Raw genomic sequence first — 27,091 nt, forward strand, 5'->3', positions numbered from 1 at the left:
AGTATTGACCAGGTAGTTGGCTGCCAAGAGGATGTTGGGATCTTGAGTTCAAATGGAGTAATAAGTTTGAGCAGGAAGACAAGTACTTCCTTCTATCAGTTAATGATCTTAGATAAGGTATTGAAGACATGAAGGAACAGCTTCTTCAGTGAAGTGTGGGACAGCTTAATGGTAGCAGGAGAGACTCAATAAGATTTAGAAGTTGAGAATATTTTGAATCATCTGTATTCTCCTACATATCCACATTCCAATGCTCAGGGTTTCACTCTTTTTTTCCGGTCAGTGGCCTCATTTTCTCATAAGACAAGGCAATAAAGTCAATCATTTTAGCAGTTCAGGAATTCTGTGGGATAATACTTGTTTTTGATGTGCAGTTCTGTCATCCTTTTCACCGTTAAGAGGACGTGAGTTACGGCATGGAGACTCTCTGATCATCTAAATATGACTTGAGCAGATAATTTAAACTTTAAGAAGCTAATTTTGTTTCTTTAAATTCTGCAGTGCAGTTAGACACAGGCTATCCTTCCTATATTTCTTATATTTCTCATGCTTTTATGGTACTAAAACAGATGGAATTTGGTCACCAAAAATATTATCCTCAAGAATCACTTTATTTGAGGTGACCAGAGGTGATAAGACATATGCCCCGTGTTGTTAGATTACCATCCTTTAAAACTACATAGGTTCTTGCTACAATGAAATTCAACCAGTCAAACCACTGGTCCATCCCCATTCCTTTAAAAGACTGTTGCCTGCGACACTTCTCTTTGGGGAACATTTTTTGGTTTTAATGTCTATTTTCTTAGTTGCAAACAAAATTTCCTCTGGTTTAAACAGAAAAGCCCTTTAATAAAAGGTATTAGTGGCTTATACAATCATTGAGAAAAATAGATTCAAAGATTAGAGGCAAGTTTCAGGAGAAATGCCCAGTACTCTACCAGAGATCTGGCCTGATGAAGTGAAACATTGCCACTGCAGCTGTCAAGCAATAAATGGCAGGCACTTTACTTTATTGCAGTTGCTGCTGCCATTAGTAGCATTGCTATTTCGGAATCTCAAATTGAAGCTACTGAAAAATCTTCAGATTTGCCACCATATTCAAACTATGATATCCAATGAATTTGTTCGAATTTGAATGAAAATTTCTACATAAAATTGTTAAGCAAGTTATCTCCATTATTTTGAAAAAATCTGTTTTTTCAAGTAATTAAGGTTTGTTCATCCTATCTATCTTTCTCTTTTTCTTCCTCCCTTCCCCCTTTCTTCCTTCTTTCTTTCCTTTATTCTTTCTTCCCTTCATTCTGTATTTTCTTTGTATTTCAGATGATGTGAGTTGAGTTAATAATATGCCTTAACTCATGGCACATTACCATCTTTGAGCTATGCAAGGTCCTCACCTGGTTTATATATTTTCTTATGTACTGCTTTTATCCCAAATCCATTTTCCTAAACAGCAGCCTTTTCATGGATTGTTTATTTCTATTCATAGGTATTCTTATTAAAAGTTTATTTAGCATTGGATGCATGTGTTTTTAATTTCATGTAATCGTTATGTTAAATATCTCATTCTGACTACTAAATTTTTCACCACAATCAAAATATTTTGTAGATCCACTTATATTGCTTTTGGCCATCTAATGTGCTGCTTATAACTGTCTTACGTCCACTGCACTTTACACACTAATTCACCCAGGGACAGAGACCCAGATCCTTTGACTACCCAATCTGTGGGCATTCTTTATTCAATTTAAATCACAATTTAATATAGTGATTTTCATTCAGTATACCCAAATTTTATTTTATAAGAAAGGAAAAAAACTCAATAAAACTGTAGGTCACATTTTCAGTTCTTTTCCAATTTCCCTACACAGTGTACCTAATATAATTTCATTGTCTTTGAAATAAAATACACAGAGTAGAAACTGTGTGCATGTGTGTGCACGCACGTTTAATCTGTTACACAGAGCAGCAAATTAGTGTGTTGGTTAAAGATCTAGACTGTGAAGCCAGACTTTCTGTTTTCCATGCTCTCTCTGCCACTTACTAGCTATGTGACATGGTAAGTTACTGAAACCTTCCAGAATCTCAGTTTATCCACTTGTAAAATGGAAAAAAAAAATAGTATCTATAACATTGGATGGTTGTGAGAATTAAATGAGTTAATATCTATAAAACAGAGTAATGCTTAGCACATAATAAGGTATTGATAAATGTTACTATAGTAGTATTTAAGAAACTTTTCAGTAGTATTCCAAATAGTGTGAGTTCATAGAAGAAACTATGAGATAAATAGCTTTTAGACTTTATGAGTATTATATAGACAAACTCATTGGTGAAGTAAAATAAAAAGAAAAAAAATCAAAAGTGAAAAATAATATATAGAATCAGTGATGCTACAGGTAACAAAAGCAACTGCTTCAAGTTTGGAGGAGTAAACTGAGATTTCATTTTCCAGTGGTGACTCTATCTTCAATGATTTCTTAAAACACTGAGTTTTATATTGGCATTGAAGTTTTTCAATTCAATAAAATATCCACAGCAATAACATAAAGAAACAAGAGAATAACAGCATCAAAGTAAGAGCAAAAAGGGGGAAAATACTTTGTGTATAGAAAATAGTCATAATTTTCATTTTCATCAAAATGTATTTGAAAAAATACAAATTTTGTTAGCTACATCATTTTTGTTTGTGGACAAATATTAATTTGTCAATTATTGAAGTTTCTAAGGAAATATATCTAGAGACAAATGTTTTGTTTAATTACATATCATGAATATCTGTACATTGGCCTCATACTACCAACAAAAATCTTTTAATTTTGCCAATTGAAGCTGCCCATCCACATCAAAACTTGGCTTAAGTGAGGCACAAGTTCTGAGCTTTTCCTATACCTATTTGCTGTTTTGAAAACATAGTTCAAAAATGAGACACTAATCTGATGAATTTCTCCATAATTCATCTCTAGTGTATTTAATAAGGATTAGCAGATGGGGTGGAATATTTTTAGAAATCCTCAAAATACTTGTCTGGTTTACTGACAAGAATCTTCCTAGAGACTTCTCTGGTTTCTAAAAGAGACTTCAGGGACTTCTGTTCCTTCTTTTTTTTCCTTTCTACCTACTGTGGTACCAATAACAGAGACTATGATGGCTAGCATGTTTCAGCACTTAGTGTGTGCACATTGCTATGCGAAGAACTTTATTTGCATTTTCTTATTTGATTCTAGCAATATCTTCATGACATAATATTATTATTATTCCCATTTTTAGGATGAAGAAACTGAAGTTTAAAGATCTGAAGTGATTTGCCCAAGGTCACAAATCTAGTAAGTGAGGGAATAGGAATCCAAACCATGAAATTCTTACTCTAGAGCTACTGTGCTCTGAATCACTAGTAAATATTGCTGTTTCCTCTGCCTGAAGCCTATTTCTTACATCATTGTCCTAGATAGCTCAGTCTTCAGATCTGCTTAAATCTCTGCTTCCATAAGAAAGTTTGCTCTGCTCTCCAGTTTGGGCTTGCCTCTCTAAGGTAACCTGGAGCACAGGCAGTGTAACTATTTGCTTTCTTATCTATTTTTCTGGAATCTTCCCCTGGGGATCACAATAATGCCTGGAACCTGTGCTTCTTAAAATATTACCTAAAATAATGAGTTCAATTGTTTCTCTATTATTTGAATTAATGTTATAATTTCAGTTACTGGTGAGATGTGTAACGTGTTTCTAAATTTTTTGTAATTCTTCAAATAATTACGTGCTAAGGTTTTGTTTTCTTATTTCTGTTGAGTGCCTCTCCCAAGCCCCTCTCTTTTAAATTCAGGATCTAGACACAGAGCCTTAATTGTAATTTATAAGTTTAGGTTTTCTGGAACTCTGAAATCAGACATTATTATTTAAGGTCTACTGCTTAGCTGGCCTTCCTACTTTCTTAATATCTATTTCTTTAGACACTCTAATCTTGACAAAAGGATTCACTGCAATTGACTGAACTCATTCCAGAGAGGAGTTTTGTATAATGATTACGGTGCTATTTAAGAGCAATGCATAGTGTTTTCAATCTATAGTGTGTTTATGAGTTACTTACTCATGAGCTGCACACTCTGCATTTATGGTTCATTATATCCAAGGGAGGGCCCGAGAATCTGCATATTTTAACACACACACACACACACACACACACACACATACAGTCAGTGATTCTGCTGCATGGTGTGTTTAGCCCACATTTTGAGAAAAATTACACTTGCAGGAGGTTATGATATTTGTTTCCTGTCCCTTCTCTCTAGGGGAATGGTGACAACGCTTAATCAGGTTTGCTTGATGTTGCTTTTCTCAAAAGCTCTTTACCTGCTGATTTCTGTTTTTGCGCCAACAATGATTTTGTTAATACTATTTTCTTTCTTTCTAATGTGGGTACTCTATTCTGCCTACTGCTCACCTGGAAGCTAGTTTTAAACTCTGCTCTTTTATGTAATTCTGGTTGCAAACTCACTCCCTATTTAACAGAAACATGGTCAAAAATCCATTTCAAGTGTGAACCGTCATGTGGTTCAGTTCAGAATCAGAGCAACTCACTCAGCATTTGAACTGTTCAATCATTCATCTCATTGGCATGTATGCTGTGAACTTATTTGTGTAAAGATGCCTATTGTAAATTGATATGCATAGAATATCAAGTTGTTTAAAACCTCACTCTGAAGTGCTGTTGCTCTCTAGTCCTTGAGAACAAAGTTCTGAAAGCATTCCCAGTGACCTGGCATCATGTAAAGCTTCTTAGTGTGCTCTTTAGATGTAGCATAATACAGATGTGAAATCATGTTTAAATCAAGCATATCCATGAGTCCTCTATTAGGTTCTAAATGAAGTTTACTTAGAATACTGAAATGTTTTTTGTACAGCATGTCGAAATGATTTGTTCATGTGATTTTCTTGAAATTGACTGCCATTCATTCAAACATCAAGTATTTATTCAGCACCTCCTGCGTTCATCATATGCTACTGAGCATTCTGAAAGATACAAAAGCAGCTGAAGTACTCCATCCTACTCCAACCTTAGAAGTTTTTATTTTCTTGCTAAAGAATTAACTAATTGAAGAATAAAGTCTAATAAAATAAAACAGTTAGAAGAGAACTAATGACAGAGTATTAAGCACAGCAGCAATAGCATCAAATTCATTATCTTTGGATGACGATATGGATTGACTTGTTGACTTCACATTGTTTTTCTCTGTATTTTGCTTCCTTTGTCACACATACATGTCTGTAGAGGCATTTATTCAAATCCACTTAGGATATACAGTTGCATCTATTAAAAATAGATGATACACCATTTTGTAACTGCCCTTACATCTATTTCAATAGTCATGCCTTGTTTGGGGAACATCAATACCAGAGTGATCAATCTTTGCTGATAATGACCTATTATTGAATGATCTATTAACACAAAATGAAGTGACAAAAATTATCTTGAGATTATTTGACTATTGGGATAATTTTAATTTATTCTGTTATATCTAATTTTATTAATATTTGACAGTCCATTTAATACATTATTGGAATTCAGTCAGAGCAAATTACCTATTTGTAGCTTGGCACACAAACACCAATATCTTCTTTGTCAAAACAAGCATCTAGCTTGAAGAATGTGTTTGAAGATGTGAAATGTTTTCCATTAAACAAAATATGCTTGCAGTGCTGGCTTTTTGATCTCACTTTTTACAAATTTTCTTCCATTAGTAAGAAAAGAGAGCCTAGATTATTGAATCTTCAAGCCTAAAAGGCCTGAGGATATGACCTGTACTGCAAACCGATGCTTAAACTACAATTCGAGCAATGATTTCCCTTAGGCTTGTGGTAGAGAACCAAATACAAATACAGTATTATTCCAAACAGTGCAGTTTCTCTGCTTTAATTACATCTATGTATTTAAAGTATATGAATTTAGAGGGTGTCTATCTATTTTTTAAACAATCTTTATTTTTCCCTAATAAAACAGTAAATGACATTTGAAGATGAAAACTTTCATTATCCTATAAATTACTAACCTTTCAAGTTATAATTTCTGTCATCAACAGTATACTCATATTAATAAGACTTTACTTGTTATTACTTATACTTAATTAACCATTTATACACTATACATATAGAAAGAAATAGTTCTATTTCAGAAAAAAAACCTTTGTTTGTAGAGAGTAAATTAGTAGTGTTTTTAAGTTATTGGTAGTAATAGGAATGGTGGTTGCAGTTTAGCAGTGTGGGTTTCTCCTATTCCGGTTTACAAGGCCAGGGTATTTTGTTATACTACAAAGACTCTTCACTTTAGGAGTTTATTTTCGATAAGACTAGTTACTGGTATTAACACTAGGATTAAGAGAAAATATAAGATGGATGCTATTTGGCCTACAATTATGTATGGGTGTTCTACGGGTTGGCCTCCAATTCATGTTAGAGTTAGGAGATCTGCGGCTAGTACTCAGAATAAGAGTTGGCTGAAGGGTCAGAATATTATGCTTCATTGTTTAGATGTGTGTAGTATTGGGATGAATATTAGAACAAGGATTGAGAGTAGTAGTGCTAAAACTCCTCCTAGTTTGTTGGGAATTGATCGTAGGATTGCGTATGCAAATAGAAAATATCACTTATCTGCAGGGGATACATTCCAAGACCCCCAGTGGATGCCTGAAACCTTGGATAATATGGAACCCTATACATCAGTGGTCCCTACCTTTTTGGCACCAGGGACCGGTTTTGTGGAAGACAGTTTTTCCATGGACGGTGGAGGGGGGGTGTGAGCGGTAATGTAAGCAATGGTTCAGGCAGTAATGTGAGTGATGGGGACTGGCAGATGAAGCTTTGCTGGCTCACCTGCCACTCACCTCCTGCTGTGTGGCTCAGTTCCTAACAGGTTGCGGACCAGTAGAGGTCTGTGAACGGGGTTGGTGACCTGTGCTATACATATATACTATGTTTTTCCCTATATATTAATATATACATAAGTTAGGCACAGCAAGGGATTAACAGTGATAACTAATAATAAAATAGAACAATTGTAACAATATACTGTAATAAAATTTATGTCAATGTGGTCTCTTTCTCTCAAAATATCTTTTTGTACTGTACTCACCTTTTTTCTTCTTGTGACGATGTGAGTTGATAAAATGCCTATCTGATGACATAAAATGAATGACCTTGGCATTGTGACATAGTGCTAGGCTGCTATTGACATTCTGATGATTTGTCAGAAGGAAGATCATCTGCTTCAGGTGGTCCTGGATCACTGAGCCATGAAGAAGTGGATTTTTGGATGCCAGGAGCAGAGGATGTTGATGGTTGGGGATCCTAGGTGGGATGGAGCGGGTCAATGTGAGATTTTATCACATTACTCAGAACAATAGGCAATTTAAAACTTATGCTTGGCTCGTGGGCGGGGCCTATGGGGGTGGGGAGCCAGGAGGAGGAAGTTCCTGGGGGCCGTGGGGACAGTGTACACACCGCGAGGCAGTTGTCAGCGCTCGTCTGAGGCAGAGGCATCACCGCGCTGGACCTGAGTGTCATGCACAACAAAGGATAGCCCTCACACACATTACAGCCTTTCCACTAGGTGACCGAGTTGTATTTCCTTTTAAGTCTTGTGGATCTTCTGTTGGAAGCCATTTCTTCAAGTGTTTCTTTCTTGACGGTTGCCTCTCTTCACACCCCTGAGCATTTGCCTTTAAAAGTAGTTCAGGAGAGGGGGAAGATGGCGGAAGAATAAGACACGGAGATCACTTTCCTCCCCACAAATACATTAGATATACATCTACATGTGGAACAACTCCTACAGAACACCCATTGAACGCTCCCCAAAGGCAAGAAACTCCCCACATACCTGGTCTGAGCCATGTGGATGAGAGGCTGTTTGTGCTGCAGCCAGGAGTCAGTGCTGTGCCTCTGAGGAGGGAGACCCAACTTCAGGACACTGGTCCACAAGAGACCTCCCAGCTCCATGTAATATCAAATGGTGAAAATCTCCCAGAGAGCTCCATCTCAACAGCAACACCCAGCTTCACTCAATGACCAACAAGCTACAGTGCTGGACACCCTATGCCAAACAACTAGCAAGACAGGAACACAACCCCATCCATTAGCAGACAGGCTGCCTAAAACCATAATAAGGCCACAGACATCCCAAAACACACCACCAGACGTGGACGTGCCCACCAGAAAGATAAGATCCAACCTTACCCACCAGAACACAGGCACTAGTCCCCTCCACCGGGAAGCCTACAAAACCCACTGAACCAACTTTAACCACGGAAGACAGACACCAAAAAAATGGGAACTATGAACCTGCAGCCTGCAAAAAGGAGACCCCAAACACAGTAAGATAATCAAAATGAGAAGACACAAAAACACACAGCAGATGAAAGAGTGAGATAAAAACCCACCGGACCTAACAAATGAGGAGGAAATAGGTGGCCTACCTGAAAAAGAATTCAGAATAATGATAGTAAAGATGATCCAAAATCTTGGAAATAGAATGGACAAAATGCAAGAAACATTTAACAAGGACATAGAAGAACTAAAGAGGAAACAAGCAATGATGAACAACACAATAAATGAAATTAAAAATACTCTAGAAGGGATCAATAGCAGAATAACTGAGGCAGAAGAATGGATAAGTGACCTGGAAGATAAAACAGTGGAAATAACTACTGCAGAGCAGAATAAAGAAAAAAGAATGAAAAGAACTGAGGACAGTCTCAGAGACCTCTGGGACAACATTAAACACACCAACATTCGAACTATAGGGGTCCAAGAAGAAGAAGAGAAAAAGAAAGGGACTGAGAAAATATTTGAAGAGATTATAGTTGAAAACTTCCCTAATATGGGAAAGGAAATAGTTAATCAAGTCCAGGAAGCACAGAGAGTCCCATACAGCATAAATCCAAGGAGAAACATGCCAAGACACATAGTAATCAAACTGTCAAAAATTAAATACAAAGAAAACATATTAAGAGCAGCAAGAGAAAAACAACGAATAACACACAAGGGAATCCCCATAAGGTTAACAGCTGATCTTTCAGCAGAAACTCTGCAAGCCAGAAGGGACTGGCAGGACATATTTAAAGTGATGAAGGAGAAGAACCTACAACCAAGATTACTCTACCCAGCAAGGATCTCATTCAGATTTGATGGAGAAATTAAAACCTTTACAGACAAGCAAAAGCTGAGAGAGTTCAGCACCACCAAACCAGCTTTACAACAAATGCTAAAGGAACTTCTCTAGGCAAGAACCACAAGAGAAGGAAAAGACCTACAATAATGAACCCAAAACAATTAAGAAAATGGGAATAGGAACATCCATATTGATAATTACCTTAAATGTAAATGGACTAAATGCTCCCACCAAAAGACACGGACTAGCTGAATGGATAGAAAAACAAGACCCATATATATGCTGTCTACAAGAGACCCACTTGAGACCTAGGGAAACATACAGACTGAAAGTGAAGGTATGGAAAAAGATATTCCATGCAAATGAAAACCAAAAGAAAGCTGGAGTAGCAATTCTCCTATCAGACAAAATAGACTTTAAAATAAAGACTATGAGAAGAGAAAAAGAAGGACACTACATAATGATCAAGGGATTGATCCAAGAAGATATAACAATTGTAAATATTTATGCACCCAACATAGGAGCACCTCAATACATAAGGCAAATACTAACAGCCATAAAAGAGGAAATTGACAGTAACACTTTCATAGTAGGGGACTTTAACACCCCACTTTCACCAATGGACAGATCATCCAAAATGAAAATAAATAAGGAAACAGAAGCTTTAAATGATACATTAAACAAGATGGACTTAATTGATATTTATAGGACATTCCATCCAAAAGCAACAGAATACACATTTTTCTCAAGTGCTCATGGAACATTCTCCAGGATAGATCATATCTTGGGTCAGAAATCAAGCCTTGGTAAATTTAAGAAAATTGAAATCATATCAAGTATCTTTTCTGACCACAATGCTATGAGACTAGATGTCAATTACAGGAAAAGATCTGAAAAAATACAAACACATGGAGGCTAAACAATACACTACTTAATAACGAAGTGATCACTGAAGAAATCAAAGAGGAAATCAAAAAATACCTAGAAACAAATGACAATGGAGACACGATGACCCAAAACCTATGGGATGCAGCAAAAGCAGTTCTAAGAAGGAAGTTTATAGCAATACAATCCTACCTTAAGAAACAGGAAACATCTCAAATAAACAACCTAACCTTTCACCTAAAGCAATTAGAGAAAGAAGAACAAAAACCCAAGTTAGCAGAAGGAAAGAAACCATGAAAATCAGATCAGAAATAAATGAAAAAGAAATGAAGGATATGATAGCAAAGATCAATAAAACTGAAAGCTGGTTCTTTGAGAAGATAAACAAAATTGATAAACCATTAGCCAGACTCATCAAGAAAAAAGGGAGAAGACTCAAATCAATAGAATTAGAAATGAAAAAGGAGAAGTAACAACTGACACTGCAGAAATACAAAAGATCATGAGAGATTACTACAAGCAACTCTATGCCAATAAAATGGACAACCTGGAAGAAATGGACAAATTCTTAGAAATGCACAACCTGCCAAGGCTGAAATAGGAAGAAATAGAAAATATGAACAGACCAATCACAAGCACTGAAATTGAAACTGTGATTAAAAATCTTCCAATAAACAAAAGCCCAGGTGCAGATGGCTTCACAGGCGAATTCTATCAAACATTTAGAGAAGAGCTAACACCTATTCTTCTCAAACTCTTCCAAAATATAGCAGAGGGAGGAACACTCCCAAACTCATTCTACGAGGCCACCGTCACCCTGATACGAAAACCAGACAAGGATGTCACAAAGAAAGAAAACTACAGGCCAATATCACTGATGAACATGGATGCAAAAATCCTCAACAAAATACTAGCAAACAGAATCCAGCAGCACATTAAAAGGATCATACACCATGATCAAGTGGGGTTTATTCCAGTAATGCAATGATTATTCAATATACGCAAATCAATCAACGTGATACACCATATTAACAAATTGAAGGAGAAAAACCATATGATCATCTCAATAGATGCAGAGAAAGCTTTTGACAAAATTCATCACCCATTTATGATAAAAATCTTGCAGAAAGTAGGCATAGAGGGAACTTTCCTGAACATAATAAAGGCCATATATGACAAACCCACAGCCAACATTGTCCTCAATGGTGAAAAACTGAAAGCATTTTCACTAAGATCAGGAACAAGACAAGGTTGCCCACTCTCACCACTCTTATTTAACATAGTTTTGGAAGTATTACCCACAGCAATCAGAGAAGAAAAAGAAATAAAAGGAATCCAAATCAGAAAAGAAGAAGTAAAGCTGTCATTGTTTGCAGATGACATGATACTATACATAGAGAATCCTAAAGATGCTACAAGAAAACTACTAGAGCTAATCAATGAATTTGATAAACTAGCAGGATACAAAATTAATGCACAGAAATCTCTGGCATTCCTATACACTAATGATGAAAAATCTGAAAGTGAAATTAAGCAAACACTCCCATTTACCACTGCAACAAAAAGAATAAAATATCTAGGAATAAACCTACCTAAGGAGACAAAAGACCTGTATGCAGAAAATTATAGGAGGCTGATGAAAGAAATTAAAGATGATACAAATAGATGGAAAGACATACCATGTTCTTGGATTGAAAGAATCAACATTGTGAAAATGACTCTACTACCCAAAGCAATCTAACAGATTCAACGCAATCCCTATCAAACTACCACTGGCATTTTTCACAGAACTAGAACAAAAAATTTCACAATTTGTATGGAAACACAAAAGACCCCAAATAGCCAAAGCAATCTTGAGAAAGAAAAACGGAGCTGGAAGAATAAAGCTCCCTGACTTCAAACTATACTACAAAGCTACAGTAATCTAGACAGTATGGTACTCGCACAAAAACAGAAATATAGATCAATGGAACAGGATAGAAAGCCCAGAGATAAACCATGCACATATGGTCACCTTATGTTTGATAAAGGAGGCAGGAATGTACATTGGAGAAAGGACAGCCTCTTCAATAAGTGGTGCTGGGAAAACTGGACAGGTACATGTAAAAGTATGAGATTAGATCACTCTCTAACACCATACACAAAAATTAGCTCAAAATGGATTAAATACCTAAATGTAAGGCCAGAAACTATCAAACTCTTAGAGGAAAACATAGGCAGAACACTCTATGACATAAATCACAGCAAGATCCTTTTTGACCCACCTCCTAGAGAAATGGAAATAAAAACAAAAATAAACAAATGGGACCTAATGAAACTTAAAAGCTTTTGCACAGCAAAGGAAACCATAAACAAGACCAAAAGACAAACCTCAAAATGTCAGAAAATATTTGCAAATGAAGCAACTGACAAAGGATTAATCTCCAAAATTTACAAGCAGCACATGCAGCTCAATATCAAAAAAACAAACAACCCAATCCAAAAATGGGCAGAAGACCTAAATAGACATTTCTCCAAAGAAGATACACAGATTGCCAACAGACACATGAAAGAATGCTCAACATCATTAATCATTAGAGAAATGCAAATCAAAACTACAATGAGATATCACCTCACACCGGTCAGAATGGCCATCATCAAAAAATCTAGAAACAATAAATGCTGGAGAAGGTGTGGAGAAAAGGGAACACTCTTGCACTGCTGGTGGGAATGTGAATTGGTACAGCCACTATGGGGAGCAGTATAGAGGTTTCTTAAAAAACTACAAATAGAACTACCGTATGACCCAGCAATCCTACTACTGGGCATATACCCTGAAAAAACCATAATTCAAAAAGAGTCATGTACCAAAATGTTCATTGCAGCTCTATTTACAATAGCCAGGACATGGAAACAACCTAAGTGTCTTTCATCAGATGAATGGATAAAGAAGACATGGCACATATATACAATGGAATATTACTCAGCCATAAAAGGAAACAAAATTGAGTTATTTGTAGTGAGGTGGATGGACCTAGAGTCTGTCATACAGAGTGATGTAAGTCAGAAAGAGAAAGACAAATACCGTATCCTAACACATATATATGGAATCTAAGGAAAAAAATGTCATAAAGAGCCTAAGGGTAAGATGGGAATAAAGACACAGACCTACTAGAGAATGAACTTGAGGATATGGGGAGGGGGAAGTGTAAGCTGTGACAAAGCGACAGAGTGGCATGGACATATATACACTACCAAACGTAAAATAGATAGCTAGTGGGAAGGAACCACATAGCACAGGGAGAACAGCTCGGTGCTTTGTGACCACTTAGAGGGGTGGGATAGGGAGGGTGGGAGGGAGGGAGACGCAAGAGGGAAGAGATATGGGAACATATGTATATGCATAACTGATTCACTTTGTTATAAAGCAGAAACTAACACACCATTGTAAAGCAATTATACTCCAATAAAGATGTAAATAATAAATTAAAAAAATAAAATATAAAAAATAAAAGAACTGGGATGCAGAGTTAAAATAATAATAATAAAAAAATAAAAGTAGTTCAGTTTTAAAAAAATAAAACTTATGAATTGTTTATTTCTCGGATTTTTCCATTTAATATTTTTGGACTGATGTTGACTGTGGGTATCTGAAACCGTGAAAAGTGAAACTGGATAAGGCTGGGGGGAGGGACTCCTCTATTTTTTTTTGTTTTGGTCCATTTTACACATTTTAAATTTACGTCTGAGGATAAAAGGACTCAAAGATTATATGAATCGTTTTACACATTTTCCAGTAAGATGCTAATATTGGTACTCTCAGAGGGAGCTAAACATTCAGTTTTTCACAGGACTTAAGTCTATTTTTCCAGGGACTTGGACTGGAAATATTAGTGGGTTGCGTCCTGAATCTATGCAATCACACACTTACATAATTGGTAAAGGATCATGTCAGGTAGTCTGACTTTTTTCTCTACTTTCTAAAGCACTACAATTATTTCTAGTCCTACCGTTACATTTTCCTTACAGAAGAAAATCTAACACTGTATGTCACTGTGCTGCTTTTGGTGGAGATAGTATTCACGAACTTGGTTATTACAAGTCAGCAGAGAAAATAAATGTTCTACTATTAAGTGTTTAGAAAATCCCTCGAAGACTTCTGCAATTACTTCCATGTGAGATGAGGTTCTTCAACTCAAAAGTATGAACTTTTAAAAGGACTAGCTGTACTGTCTTGAAAAACAACTATTGATTATTTTGTTAGCAAGTCACATCAGTGGTACAACTAGAATCTGGTTTAACAGCAATCTACCCTCCCTTAATTTTATTTGTTTTTGTCTTACTAATATGAATAATTTTTTTCATATTTAATCAGAATCTATTTTAAATTCTTAATTAAATGCTCCTTAAACTTATTTTAAGGAAGCTGATAATAATAATGATGATTGTAGCAAAAACAGGTATCACTATGTGCCAAGTTCTAGTTTTATAGAGATATGTTAACTAAATTTCTTAGCAACATATCTAAAATCATTTTGGTGAAATTGGAAATAGAGACAGAGTTTGCCTTTTATCCCTGAATCTGGCCTTCTTTCCCAAATAACTATTAAATAGCCCTTGCATTCCTCACCTTCATCGAACCCTGGCCTTTTGTTTTGAGAAATTCAAGGTATTTCAGATTTCATCTAATCCAGCCATGGCTTTGGTGTTTTAATTATCATATACAAGAATTCTTTTCTCTTACACAATATTTTCTAAAATATGAACAACCAAAGGTATCACCCATTATCTTACTTATTCCTCACACCAGCTCGTTGAAGTATGTAAGTTGTATCCCTATTTTACACAGTATTACCTATTTTAATAGATTACAGATTTAAATTCATAGTTGTATGACTCTACAGCAGCCAAAATGCTGCAAATAAGATAAATTCAACTAGAATGTACTTAAGCAATGCAGGGAACATATTTATCATTGAAAAGCACCAGTTTCAGAAACAGTTTGATCACGGATCTGACTTCATTTCTCTGAGATTTTTGGAGCTTACCCTCTTCTGGGTCTGTTTTTTTTTTTTTTAATACCGGTACGCGGGCCTCTCACTGTTGTGGCCTCTCCCGTTGCGGAGCACAGGCTCCAGACGCGCAGGCTCAGCGGCCATGGCTCACGGGCCCAGCCGCTCCACGGCATGTGGGATCTTCCCAAACCGGGGCACGAACCCGTGTCCCCTGCATCGGCAGGCGGACTCTCAACCATTGTGCCACCAGGGAAGCCCTCTGGATCTGTTTTGATGGAATTCTTTCAAGGTAGCAAAATGGCTAGAGCGATTCCAGACGTCATACATTTATAGCACATCATACCAGAAGGAAAGAAAACTTCTCTTCCTCAATTTATCAACTAACAGCCCTAGACTTCAAGCACAAGGGCCAGATTGAGAGAGGGATGCTATGGAACCCATCGCTGTGACAAGGGGTCGGGAATAGACCAGCTGGCTCATTCCCCATGGGCTTCCCTAGGGACCTCCGCAGGGTCCTCACCACGGACCCAGATGTAGAGTCAATCCCATCAAAACTCTAAAACTGTGGCACAAAAAATGATAGTTGGATTTGAGGATTAAAACTCTGTTTTGTTGCCCATGTGCAGTGTCCTTTGTTCTAATTGGTAAAAGTTTTGTGAAAGTTTGTCTATTAGTATTTCAAGTGTCTTTATGAGTAAAAATTTTTTGTTCTTGGAATACCCAACCCTCCCTTAAAATATATGTTCTTTTGCATTTTATTTTGTAAATTATTTTATTTTTCCCATCAATTTGTAAATTTTTATTCCTCAAAGTTCTACTCTAGAGCCTTTTCTCTTCTCACTTAAAAAAAAAAAAAAGTTTTGACATTTTATTCCACAAGCATGCTTGGCAATGTGCTATGTAGCAAACCACCCCCAAACTCAGTAACTTAAAATAATAACCATTTATTTTTGCTCAAGAGTCTATAACTGCTAGGTGTTCCATCTTGCCTTGGCTTGCTTATTCATCCATGTATAGTCAGCTGCATGTTGGGTAGGTAACTGTATTAGTTTTCTATGGCTATTGTAGCAAGTTAAAGCAAACTTAGTGGCTTAAACAACACAAATTTATTATCATTCGATATAATTATCTCTGATAATTATACTTTATATCAGAGTTCAACAAGGGTCTCATTAGGCTAAAATCAAGGTCTGCAAGGCTGTTTTCTTTGGGGGGCTCTAGGAAAGAATTGATTTCCTTGTCTTCCCAGCTTCTAGAGGATACCTGCGTTCTTCGGCTTGTGAGCCCCTCTCTCCAACTTCAAATCCAGCAATGGTGACTCAAGTCCCTCTTACATTGCCTTGCCCTGCCTCCCTCTTCACTTTCATGTACCCTTGTGATTACATTAGACAAACTCAGATAACCCGGGATAATCTCCTTATTTGCTGATTAGCAACCTTAATTCCATCTGCAACTTTAATTTCCCTTTGCCATGTAATGTGACATATTCAGAGATTCTGGGAATTAGGACATGGATGTCTTTGAAGGACCATTATTCTGCCTACCACAGTGACTCTGTTGGTTTTGTCTGAGCTGTCTTATACATCTGAAGATCAGCAAACTGGCTTATTTAGAAAGGCCTTGGTTGGGGTAACTGGGCTTTTCTCCATATGGTTTTCAAACTGCAGTTTGTCTCTTTGTTGAAGTCAGGTTTCCAAGAAAAATTACACATCATCACATTTATTGCTTTCTACTAGTTGAAACAAGGCAAAAGACCTGCCCAGTCAGAAAGACTGCAATCACCATGATTTACTCTCTAAGCATGAAAACTCTATTTTGCTTTCTGACCTTCATATATTGTTCTGAGTAGCTGGCATTGCTCCATCTTTCCCTTGCTCATCCCACTGTGTAGAAGTAAATTCATATTCTCTTTGTATTTTGGTTTGTTATGAGTGTGTTCCATTAGAAACAAGTGAGAGAGTTAAATTTCACTCATCTTTATTGCCATCTCTTTTATATATTTTTTTAATAAAATAACTATCTTTTTTGTCCCTTTGGTGATTCAGGGGCTATCGATTTTGTGTGTCTCATTTCTGCCTTCTGTTCTCAGATGCAGGAAAGATGTGGGGAATTCATGTGGACAGCTATAGGTTCAAATGCACCGAGGTGACTTGCCTAGAAGGAAAGGGAAGTGTTACAGAAAGGATGCCTCCATCTTAAGTATCTGACTTTAATAACAAGATTCTTGGCCCATAAAATCTTAAGGAAAAGAAGCAACCTGGACAAAGAGTCTGTGTTTACAATCAGATACTACCAGGTAATGTTTGAGAGTTGACATAATCTTGGAGTCCTTTTTGATGCTTTTTCACCCTCACATCCTACATCCAACCATCACTAAATCCTAACTATTCTACACCTAAATGAATCTATAATTCTGTTGTTTCCCACCCGTTCCATTGCTAACATTTTGATTCAAATCTTTGTTATTTCATAATTAAATTATTGTAATAGTCTCCTAATGAATCCCTTTGTTTACCCTTCGGACTTCCACAGTTTATTTTCCACAAAACAGCTACAGGGATCTCTTTAAAATACATCAAATGATATCACTTCCCTGCTCAAAACTCTCATGACTCCCCATCTCGCTCAGAGTAAATGACACAGACCTACAGGATCCGGACCTTTACCACTTCTTTGGCTGACCTCATCTCCCAGTACTTTCTCATTTACTCTCTTTACCAGATGAACTTGCCTCCTTGCTAATCATTGAACTTTCCAGATATGTACCAGTCTCAGGACTTTTCTACTTGCTGTTACTTCTGCCTAGAACCGTCTTCTCCCAAACTTCCATATGTCTCCCTACCTTGGCATAATAAATGCCTTTTGCCTACATATCTTTTCAGAAGTGTTTCCTAACCATCCTGTTTATAATTGTGTGCTTATGCTAGTACACACGCACCTGCGGTCACACACAGGGCCCTCATCCTGGCCTTTCTTATCCCACTTTCCAGTTTTATTTTTTTCCACAGCACATAGTGCTTTATAGCACTATATAACTTACTTTGTATATCTTTTTTGTTCCTCCCTGAGAATGTAAGTTCCATCAAGTGCAGGAATGTTACTATTGTTTCTTGCCAAGAAATGCACCTGCATGTAGAGATAACTTGATAATTATTTGTTGGAAGAGTGAGTGAATGAAAAATGACGGAAATTCTTGAAAGGTATCTTTCTACAAATAGGTATTCGTCTTAGAAAATTCCAAACTTTACAGTTTTATCAAACAAAACAGTTACATCTTCCTAATTCTCAAATCATTTGCTGATCTACATTAAAAGATGTCATTACACTGGCTGATAGCATGGGACCCCACACGGGAGACATCCCTTAGGCCCCCATTACCTCCACTTTTTGTTTGGTTAGCTCCTGCTTGGTCTTTATTTCCCAGCTAAGATGATTTCTTTCAAGAAGCTGTCTTTGAATCATCAAATCTGAGATAGGTGCTTCTCTTCAGTGCTCTGAAACACTCATCCCTCTCATGCAGGTATGTCGTTATTTGCTTTCTTATTTATTTCCTCCACTATGCTATAAACTCCTTGAGGGCAGAGATTATGCATGTTTTATCCATGACTGAATTCTCACTGACTAGTATGGTTCTAACATATAACAGGTGCTCATAAATGATTAAATAAATAATGTAATTAAGTGAAATGGTATTAGTTTTCAAAAATCTGGACAGTTTAATATGTAACATTATTAATAGAAAACTGATCTCCTCTCAATACTAATATCAATTCTTCCTGACACTTCGAGAATCCAAAAGCAATTTCGCTTTTCAGATGAAATTATCCTAATTTTGACAACATTCACATTTGGTCATAATTTCTATGTTTTAAATAATCCTGTCTGATTTCTTCTTAAAATACTGTTGTGCTTCTTCGTGTGTGTGTACATTATTCGACCTCACAGTTTAATTATTTTGTAATCTGTTACATCAAAAACATTGTTAGGGGCTTCCCTAGTGGCGCAGTGGTTGAGAGTCCGCCTGCCGATGCAGGGGACACGGGTTCGTGTCCCGGTCCGGGAAGGTCCCACATGCCGCGGAGCGGCTAGGCCTGTGAGCCATGGCCGCTGAGCCTGCGCGTCCGGAGCCTGTGCTCCGCAACGGGAGAGGCCACAACAGTGAGGCCCGCGTACCGCAAAAAAACAAAACAAAACAAAAGAAAAAAAATTGTTAGTTAAAACTATCACAGCTTTTGGTTTTTCAGGCTTTTTTGTACGATTTTGTAAATTATTATCTATTTAGATTAAGTTAATTGAATGTCTTAAAATGAAAGTGCCTAGTTGCTCTTTGTGTTGCTTTATCAGTTTCTGGAGGCAAATTTCAAGTATATTCTTGCTTTTTTTTTTTTTTTTTTAATTTCTAGGCATGCCAGTAATTTTAAATTGGTTCTGAATAGAAAAAAAAAATTGTAGAAAATAATCTGCATATGGAAAGACTGATGAGCTTTGAAACTTAATTATTTAAAATGAACAAAACTGAGTCCCAACCAATGCACATTGGCAGAACTCTTACCTGTACATTTATAAGAAGTTATTACTTTATTTAGCATATGCCTGCGTTTCTTTCATATTTTCATGATATTCTGCAGCTACAATTTTCTTCTTCTTAGAGTAGGTGAAAGGCAAAGTTTTACGAGGTCTCCAAGTAAAATTACATTTCGTATTGTTATAGTGTTAATGGATGTGGAGTTTTTTAGTGTAGGAAAACAAACAGAATAATAAATCATTTGCTTAACCTTAATTAGGGAGAAAGAAATTTATGGATAGATTTTAAATTTAAGCGTCAGGAAACATTGTTCATTTATTTGCTAAATCATCTTTGATGTTTACATTTAAGAGTTGTGACTATAGCTTTTTATTCTTTCTTAGGATCTCTGTACATGTAAGCATCAATATTAATATCAATCCTAAACAAATAATGACAAAAGAAAAATTCTATAAAGACTTGCATATGATTTACATTGTAGACGATGACATTTTCACAACATCCAAATGGATTTATATTTAACTGAATGGATTGATATTTAAATGAGGAGAGTAGAAAAATGAAGTAATTGTCAAAGGCTGCTTAATCATTGAAAGATTTTATGCTGCAACGTGGATGTCTGGAATCCCTATCCAGTGCTCTTCACACTTAACCTTGTGGATTCTTTGGTGTTCTTCCTTTCTAATAGTGCAAACACTGATGTAAAGAGCTTCCTATTGCTTCAAAGATTCTTTATTAATAGCAGTGATATTTCTCATAACTTTTGTAAAATCGTTTCAAACTCATGACTGTGACATATTAAACAACTGAAATCCAGTTTAAATAAAAGGATTTTCTTCACTGGTATCACTAAAACTACAAATTCCATGCCTAATATAAGAGATAGATTTCATAAGGTTTCCTCTTGTGAATGTCATTACTAAATGCTTGAGTCATTTGTCCTAAATGGTTTTCCAAATAGAAAGCTGCTGGGATACAGAATGAACCAACATCCCACGAGAGCACATATATTGTAAGTGGCAGAGAGATCTTATCTTCATTAAAAAAGAAAAAAAAAGAAAAAAAAATGTTACCGATAGTGTTTAGTTTTGTTGCAAATATAAATTATATGCCTATGTTTGCATTCACAATATGACTTCTTTGTCAGGTACTAGATTAAACATTAGTTACAACTTTAACAATAAAAATACAGACTGATACCTCTGTGTACTATACACTGACCTCCTGGGAAATAATTAAAAATATTATTTACTTACAGACCATGGCTATTAAGTATAGTTTTATATTCTCAAGATTGCATTTATTATCATAAATTTTTTAGAGACCTGTCTAAAGAATTTGTTTCATTCTTTCTATATGCAGACATAGAGTTTTCTATTTAAGCTTCCAGGTCCTGGAATAAAAATAATAGTTATGGTAGGGTATAAAAACACTTAAAGCTCCTTCCATCAAGAGATGAATTCTGTTTTTCCAACTCTTCAATCTGGACCAGTTTGTGATGTTCCTTGAGTAATAGAATACAGCAAAAGTGAGGTGTGAATTCGTTAGCCCAGACCTCTAAAGGCCGGTAGCTCCATCCCCCACCTCTTGGAACGCTGAGGTCATAGTTTTCTGAGGAAGCCTGGTCTAGCCTTTTGGAGGATGAGAGAGCACCTGGAGAGACAGGGCTCCACCCTTCCCATAGAAAGCCCTACACTTGGGATAAGGATTTCTGGGACAAGCCTAGAGCCCAGGCCTTCTGGGAGATGAATGCAGCCATGTGAGTAAATCCAAATAAGACCTGCAGAAGAATCACCCAGCCAATGCCTAGAATTGTGAGAAATTGTAAATCACTGTTGATCTAAGTCACCAAATTTGGGGACTGTTTCCTTACAGAAACTGGAAATTAATAACATAGCCAACATCTGTGGTACACTTACAAATACCTAGAAGTGCTCTGAATACTTAATGAACGTTATTTCATTATCACCTTCATCATTCCTCTTTTACTGAAGAGAAATCTGACATATAAAAATTGAATCCGGGCTTCCCTGGTGGCACAGTGGTTGGGAGTCCGTCTGCCGATGCAGGGGACACGGGTTCGTGCCTCGGTCCGGGAGGATCCCACATGCCGTGGAGCGGCTGGGCCCGTGAGCCATGGCTGCTGAGCCTGCGGGTCCGGAGCCTGTGCTCCGCAACGGGAGAGGGCCACAGCAGTGAGAGGCCCGCGTACCGCAAAAAAAAAAAAAAAAAAAAATTGAGTCCACTTACATAGAACTAATAAGTAGAGAAATCAGAATTTGAATCCAGGCAATTTTGTTTCAGGAGCATCACATTGACCACCATCACTGTATTCATTCTCAAAAGATAATTCAGAAATCAACATAGATGATTTATTCTTTTTTTTTTTTTTTTTTTTTGCGGTACGTTGGCCTCTCACTGTTGTGGCCTCTCCCATTGCGGAGCACAGGCTCCAGACGCGCAGGCTCAGCAGCCATGGCTCACGGGCCCAGCCGCTCTGCGGCATGTGGGATCCTCCCAGACCGGGGCATGAACTCGTGTCCCCGGCATCAGCAGGCGGACTCTCAACCACTGAGCCACCAGGGAAGTCCTGATTTTTTCTTAAAATGCAAAAGACCAAACTTCTTCAGTAGTCCTATTTTATGTATGAATATGTATGAATTGTGATGTTTATCTATTTGTCTATCAGGCTGTCTATCTATCTCGCCATCACCTTAAGTGTGTATATGCTTCATTCCTCCCATAGCAAGCATGCTGTACTTGGTTAACTGCATAATTATTCAACATCAATTGTATTCTGTCTCTGGAGACCGGTGTCTCTAGAGATTCTGTGTCTCTAGAGACCTGGCCTGAGTTTCTTTTATGAAACTATATCCTCATTAGCTTTTATCTTATATTTCCTCTATCTGGCTGTTGACCTTGAAAAGTTATTATTATAACAGTTGTTTAGTATATTCCAGGCACAAAGCTAAATAATTTACATTCAGTACTCATTTAATTCTCCAGCATCCTCCATGGAATATTCACTTGAAGCTAAGAAAACTGAGGCAAATGGAAAATAAGAATTATTCAGTATTATAGTTATTGATGGAACTGAAATTCATATCATGTCTGGCTATCTCCAGTCACATAGTTAAATTCATATTTGGAAATAGAAATGTATTATAAAATATTATGCATTTGAAATTTAAGACTGTATAGTATTAAAATTCTACATAAACATAATTCTGTACCCATATATATTTAATTTTCCTAAATCTACTTTTATAACCAGAATCAATATACATATCTGTATATATATTATTTTAAAAAGTAAAGCATGTTTATTTATTTTCAAGACATTAACATTACAACAAACAATAAAACTGGAAAGGTCAAAAATACATTATTTTCAAATTTCTCAGGCTGAAGTTCAAAGATAATTCCATACAGAGAGTAGATCATTTCAAAATAGGATTTGGGTAGGATTTTCTATCGACAACATCAGCCCTTGATACAAAGCCCTTTTTTCTTTGATTACCAACCAAGTGATTTATGTTGGATTGGATAACAGAATATTTTAGAATCAACAAATACATTTTTAATAGATTCTTCTATTTCAGAATAGTTCTTCCTTAGATTTCTTTTATCAAAATTACAAAGTCCTCAATATTGGTTCTATTGGCTTTAGTGTTTTTTTCATCTCCATTCTAACAAAAGACAGACTGAAAATGCATAGGCAGATAAATTTGGAGTTTTACTTTATTTTTCCTAAGTTAGGAAAATTTTGTAGTCATAAATAAACTTAATAAACTATATACATTATTATGCTGTATATTTTCCTCTTATAATATCATGCATGTGAGAAGTTACAAAAAGATTTGTAGATAATCATGCCTTAGAAGTAAATCTCCCATACATGACTAGTTAAGATCACTGGCTTGATACCCTTACTACAAGTGAAAACCTTATCTCCAGGTAATCATTCATACTTCGATTGTGCAATTGATGAAATGGAAATATTTATAAATATTATAAGAAATATGAAAATGCCCAAAGAGCAGTGATTTTTGCATTACATATCATAATTGAGGAAGATTGGGAAAGTAGTTTTCCATAAACCAGAGTTAATTTTTTAATCATTGTTGTTTTGCTTTTCCTTTAGTTTTCATTGTAGTGGTGGGATATGATAATTTACAAGTGTTAGATCACAAAATTTGAGTTGAAACCCACTGGTAAGATGTAATATTTCTCTTAATTTGTTTCTAGATCCAATTTGAATTAGGAATTAAAGTACTGAACATGATTATTATATTCCTTGGATATGCATAGTGCATAGCTGGCCCCTGCTTAATCTCCAGAGGCAAGAACCACAATACTTCAGATTTATGATTATGTTCCTCACTTAACTTGTTTGCAGGCATTAGAATGTGAAATTGTAACTGATTCTTAGTCTCTTAAAAAAACAGATGTGGGCTTCCCTGGTGGCGCAGTGGTTGAGAGTCTGCCTGCCGATGCAGGGGACGCGGGTTCGTGCCCCGGTCCGGGAAGATCCCACATTCCGCGGAGCGGCTGGGCCCATGAGCCATGGCTGCTGAGCCTGCGCGTCCGGAGCCTGTGCTCCGCGACGGGAGAGGCCACAACAGTGAGAGGCCCGCATACAGGAAAAAAAAAAAAAACAGATGTGAAAATTCACATGTATTTTCATTGTATGGCATAGGCACTTAAAATTAATGAAAGAGACTTTTTGGATATTTAGAAGAATAACATTCAAAGTCATATTAATGAATATATTAACTCACTGATGGCGATATTAATCTCATATCCTACATGGAGCAATATGGGCATAAATAAATCTTACCAATGAATGGCTAATTAAATAAGTGATTGAACAAATTCATGTATATATGACATTTGCCTTAGCCTTGTTTCTGTTAATACATTTAGTCTATAATAATTTTGACACCTGCTATTAAAAAGACACTATTCTCGGCCATATTCAAAATAGAGAAATAAATCATAATTCCTGCCTTCAGTGAGTGTAAAGTTTAATGTGAGAAATTATATATGTATACAAGTAACTATAAGATAAAGTTAAAAGTAGGTCTATTAAGAAGATTAATAAATTAATGTGGACTTTCAGAAAAAATAATAATTATTTCCAGGTAAGAAAATCAAAAATCTCCTTTTTTCATGAAGGAAATACTGTCTGAATAAGGTAATGAAATGTAGGTAGAATCTGGACATGTTGAGACTGAAAAGAACATGCTGGGCTGTGGAGAAATATGTTGAGTAAAATCAGAGAAGTATTGTCAAAGATGCATGTGAAGAACTTCAAATGGTCCAGTTTGATTGTGCTGTATGTATATCAGTGGGACTATAAATTTGGAAAGCTATGTTGGGGCAAGATTTTGGAAAGCTTTAATACCAGAGTAAAAAGATTTAATTTTCTATGCATTGAAGAGCCATTAAAGTTTCTTTGTATGAAATTAACTTCATTGCTTCAAATTTTTTAAAATAAAATAATTGAAAATAAAAATTTTAAATGTGAAAAAATTCATTACAATGGAAGTTTATACAGTCATTTATCATATTATAGGAACCTCCTTCAAGAAGGTTGTTCTTAAGCCACCTTCCTTAACAATGAATCTAAATAGCATACATTTGTACATTACATTGGCATATCAAAAAATCCAGGCCCCCAATGCAATAGATATAGCGTAGGTCAAAGTATCTACATTTTTAATAATTATACCTACTAATTCTGATATGGTAGGTGATGAACTATGCTTAGAAAACCACTGTTTTAGGCCATGAGACTCCTCATTGAACAGAAAAACAATAATGCATTGTAGAAAAACTTATTGATTTGAAATTATGAGTTCTTGACTCCTCTTCTGGGATATACATTTAAAAGTGATTATTAGCAAATATTAGTTCACATATAGAATATATTCTCAAATCAAAGAGAAATCTATTTTAACAGAAGAAGAAATGGGGGAGAAATGTTATTATTTATTTTATATATAAATTATAAAATGCTTACTATATTGTTTTCACAAATTAAGCCATTTGATCCTTATAAGGACCCTATTTGTAGGTATAAAGTTTTCTTCATTTAACAAATTAAGACACTGAGTTTAGAGAACTTGCCTAAGTCACAGTGCTAAATCCAGTATACAAGCCAGACTCCATTCCACTAACCAAACAAGATGCAGTTTCTCCAGTGTGTTCCTCCCTCTTCCATTCTTACAGGAGAAATGAATATGGTATGTTTATTTCAGTTCACAAATGAAAGTACATGTAGCTTATTAAAATGTCTATTTTCCTACCTCTAAGTATAATAATAGTATTATTGTATTCTGAAGGCCAGTTCTAAGGTTATCATTTCTATCTATTCTTTGTTGGTTACACTGATTTACATTATACCATAATAAAATAATGAAATTTATAATGTGAATGATATTAATTGCTGCAGTGAGATAGCAAATAAACTCTTGGGGTTATGCATTTTCATGTACTAAGCAGTTTAATCATATTGAAAGGAAGAAAATAATGCCTTCATGTATATCAATGTGTTTCCATAGCTTGAAATGGAAAGAAAATTCTCATTTATTACTAATCAAGTTTGAGAATGTGGGTAGGTGACATATTATAAATTAGCTAATAATGTGTGGGTTTATTTTACATGTTTTTTTCCCTCTCATAGCTGATATACTTCAATGGAATCATATTTGACTAAAATAATTGTGTTTTTATGTAACTTTTATGTTGATTAAAATTTTAATTAAACATTTCCAAGACCCATTAATTACTTGGCTCCCTTCAAGCTCTCCCATCAGAAATTGAGCAGCATACGTGATTAGTTAAAAATACAGTCTTCTTGTGACACACTAATCAGCATTAACATTTCATCAGTGATTCTAAAACAAAGTGCATGTTTTTCCTTTTTGCTGGTCTTTAACAAATTGGAGAAAACAGCACAGCTACCACAGCATGTTTAGAATCAGATTATTTTATGCTACTATTCCCTCTTTTCCCATTCCCATGAAGGGAAAGAAAATTAAAGAGCAGAAGAAAGCAGAGTTCAGAAATAGAACCAGAGAAATTAATGCTGTGAAATCTGCCAGAGTCGGCACAGGCAGTAAAGATAGGCCTCTGGTACAGAAACTCCCTTTGCTGTCTTCGGAGAGTCTCCTTTCTTTCAGTGACAGACTGGCAGAGCACTGTTCAGGCATTCATTCTTCATTGTTCCTATTTTCAAGCAAATTTGCATAGTAGTTATTCATAGTGATTCATGGTTTTCTTTTTAACAAGTTTCTTTCTCCTCCCAACTTTCCTTTTGGCAGCCTTTACTATCCAGTTGAGTAGGAAAAATAATGCCTTTATGAATGGCCGTGAAATCTGATCTTTCCTTGAAGAGGAGGGAAAGAAGTCTTTCAAAATTCAGTTGATAAAAATAAAGATGTGTAGATTTTTTACCATACGTGGCCTTTAAATAGAACAAGTCCTAGCCTTTTCCTGCATTAACATTTGTCTAATGGGTATCTG

General features: G+C 36.0%; 1 protein-coding gene across 10 annotated transcripts in view; it reads left to right on the forward strand.

Moving 5' to 3' along the window:
* The window catches only part of EPHA5 (EPH receptor A5), a gene marked incomplete at both ends in the record, with an annotated part of 324,390 nt that overhangs the window by 153,935 nt on the left and 143,364 nt on the right, over positions 1-27,091 (forward strand). The gene's annotated exons all lie outside the window — the stretch shown is intronic.

This window comes from Grampus griseus (assembly GCF_964374135.1).
Source record: "Grampus griseus genome assembly, chromosome: 4".
Classification (NCBI taxonomy): Eukaryota; Metazoa; Chordata; class Mammalia; order Artiodactyla; family Delphinidae; genus Grampus; species Grampus griseus.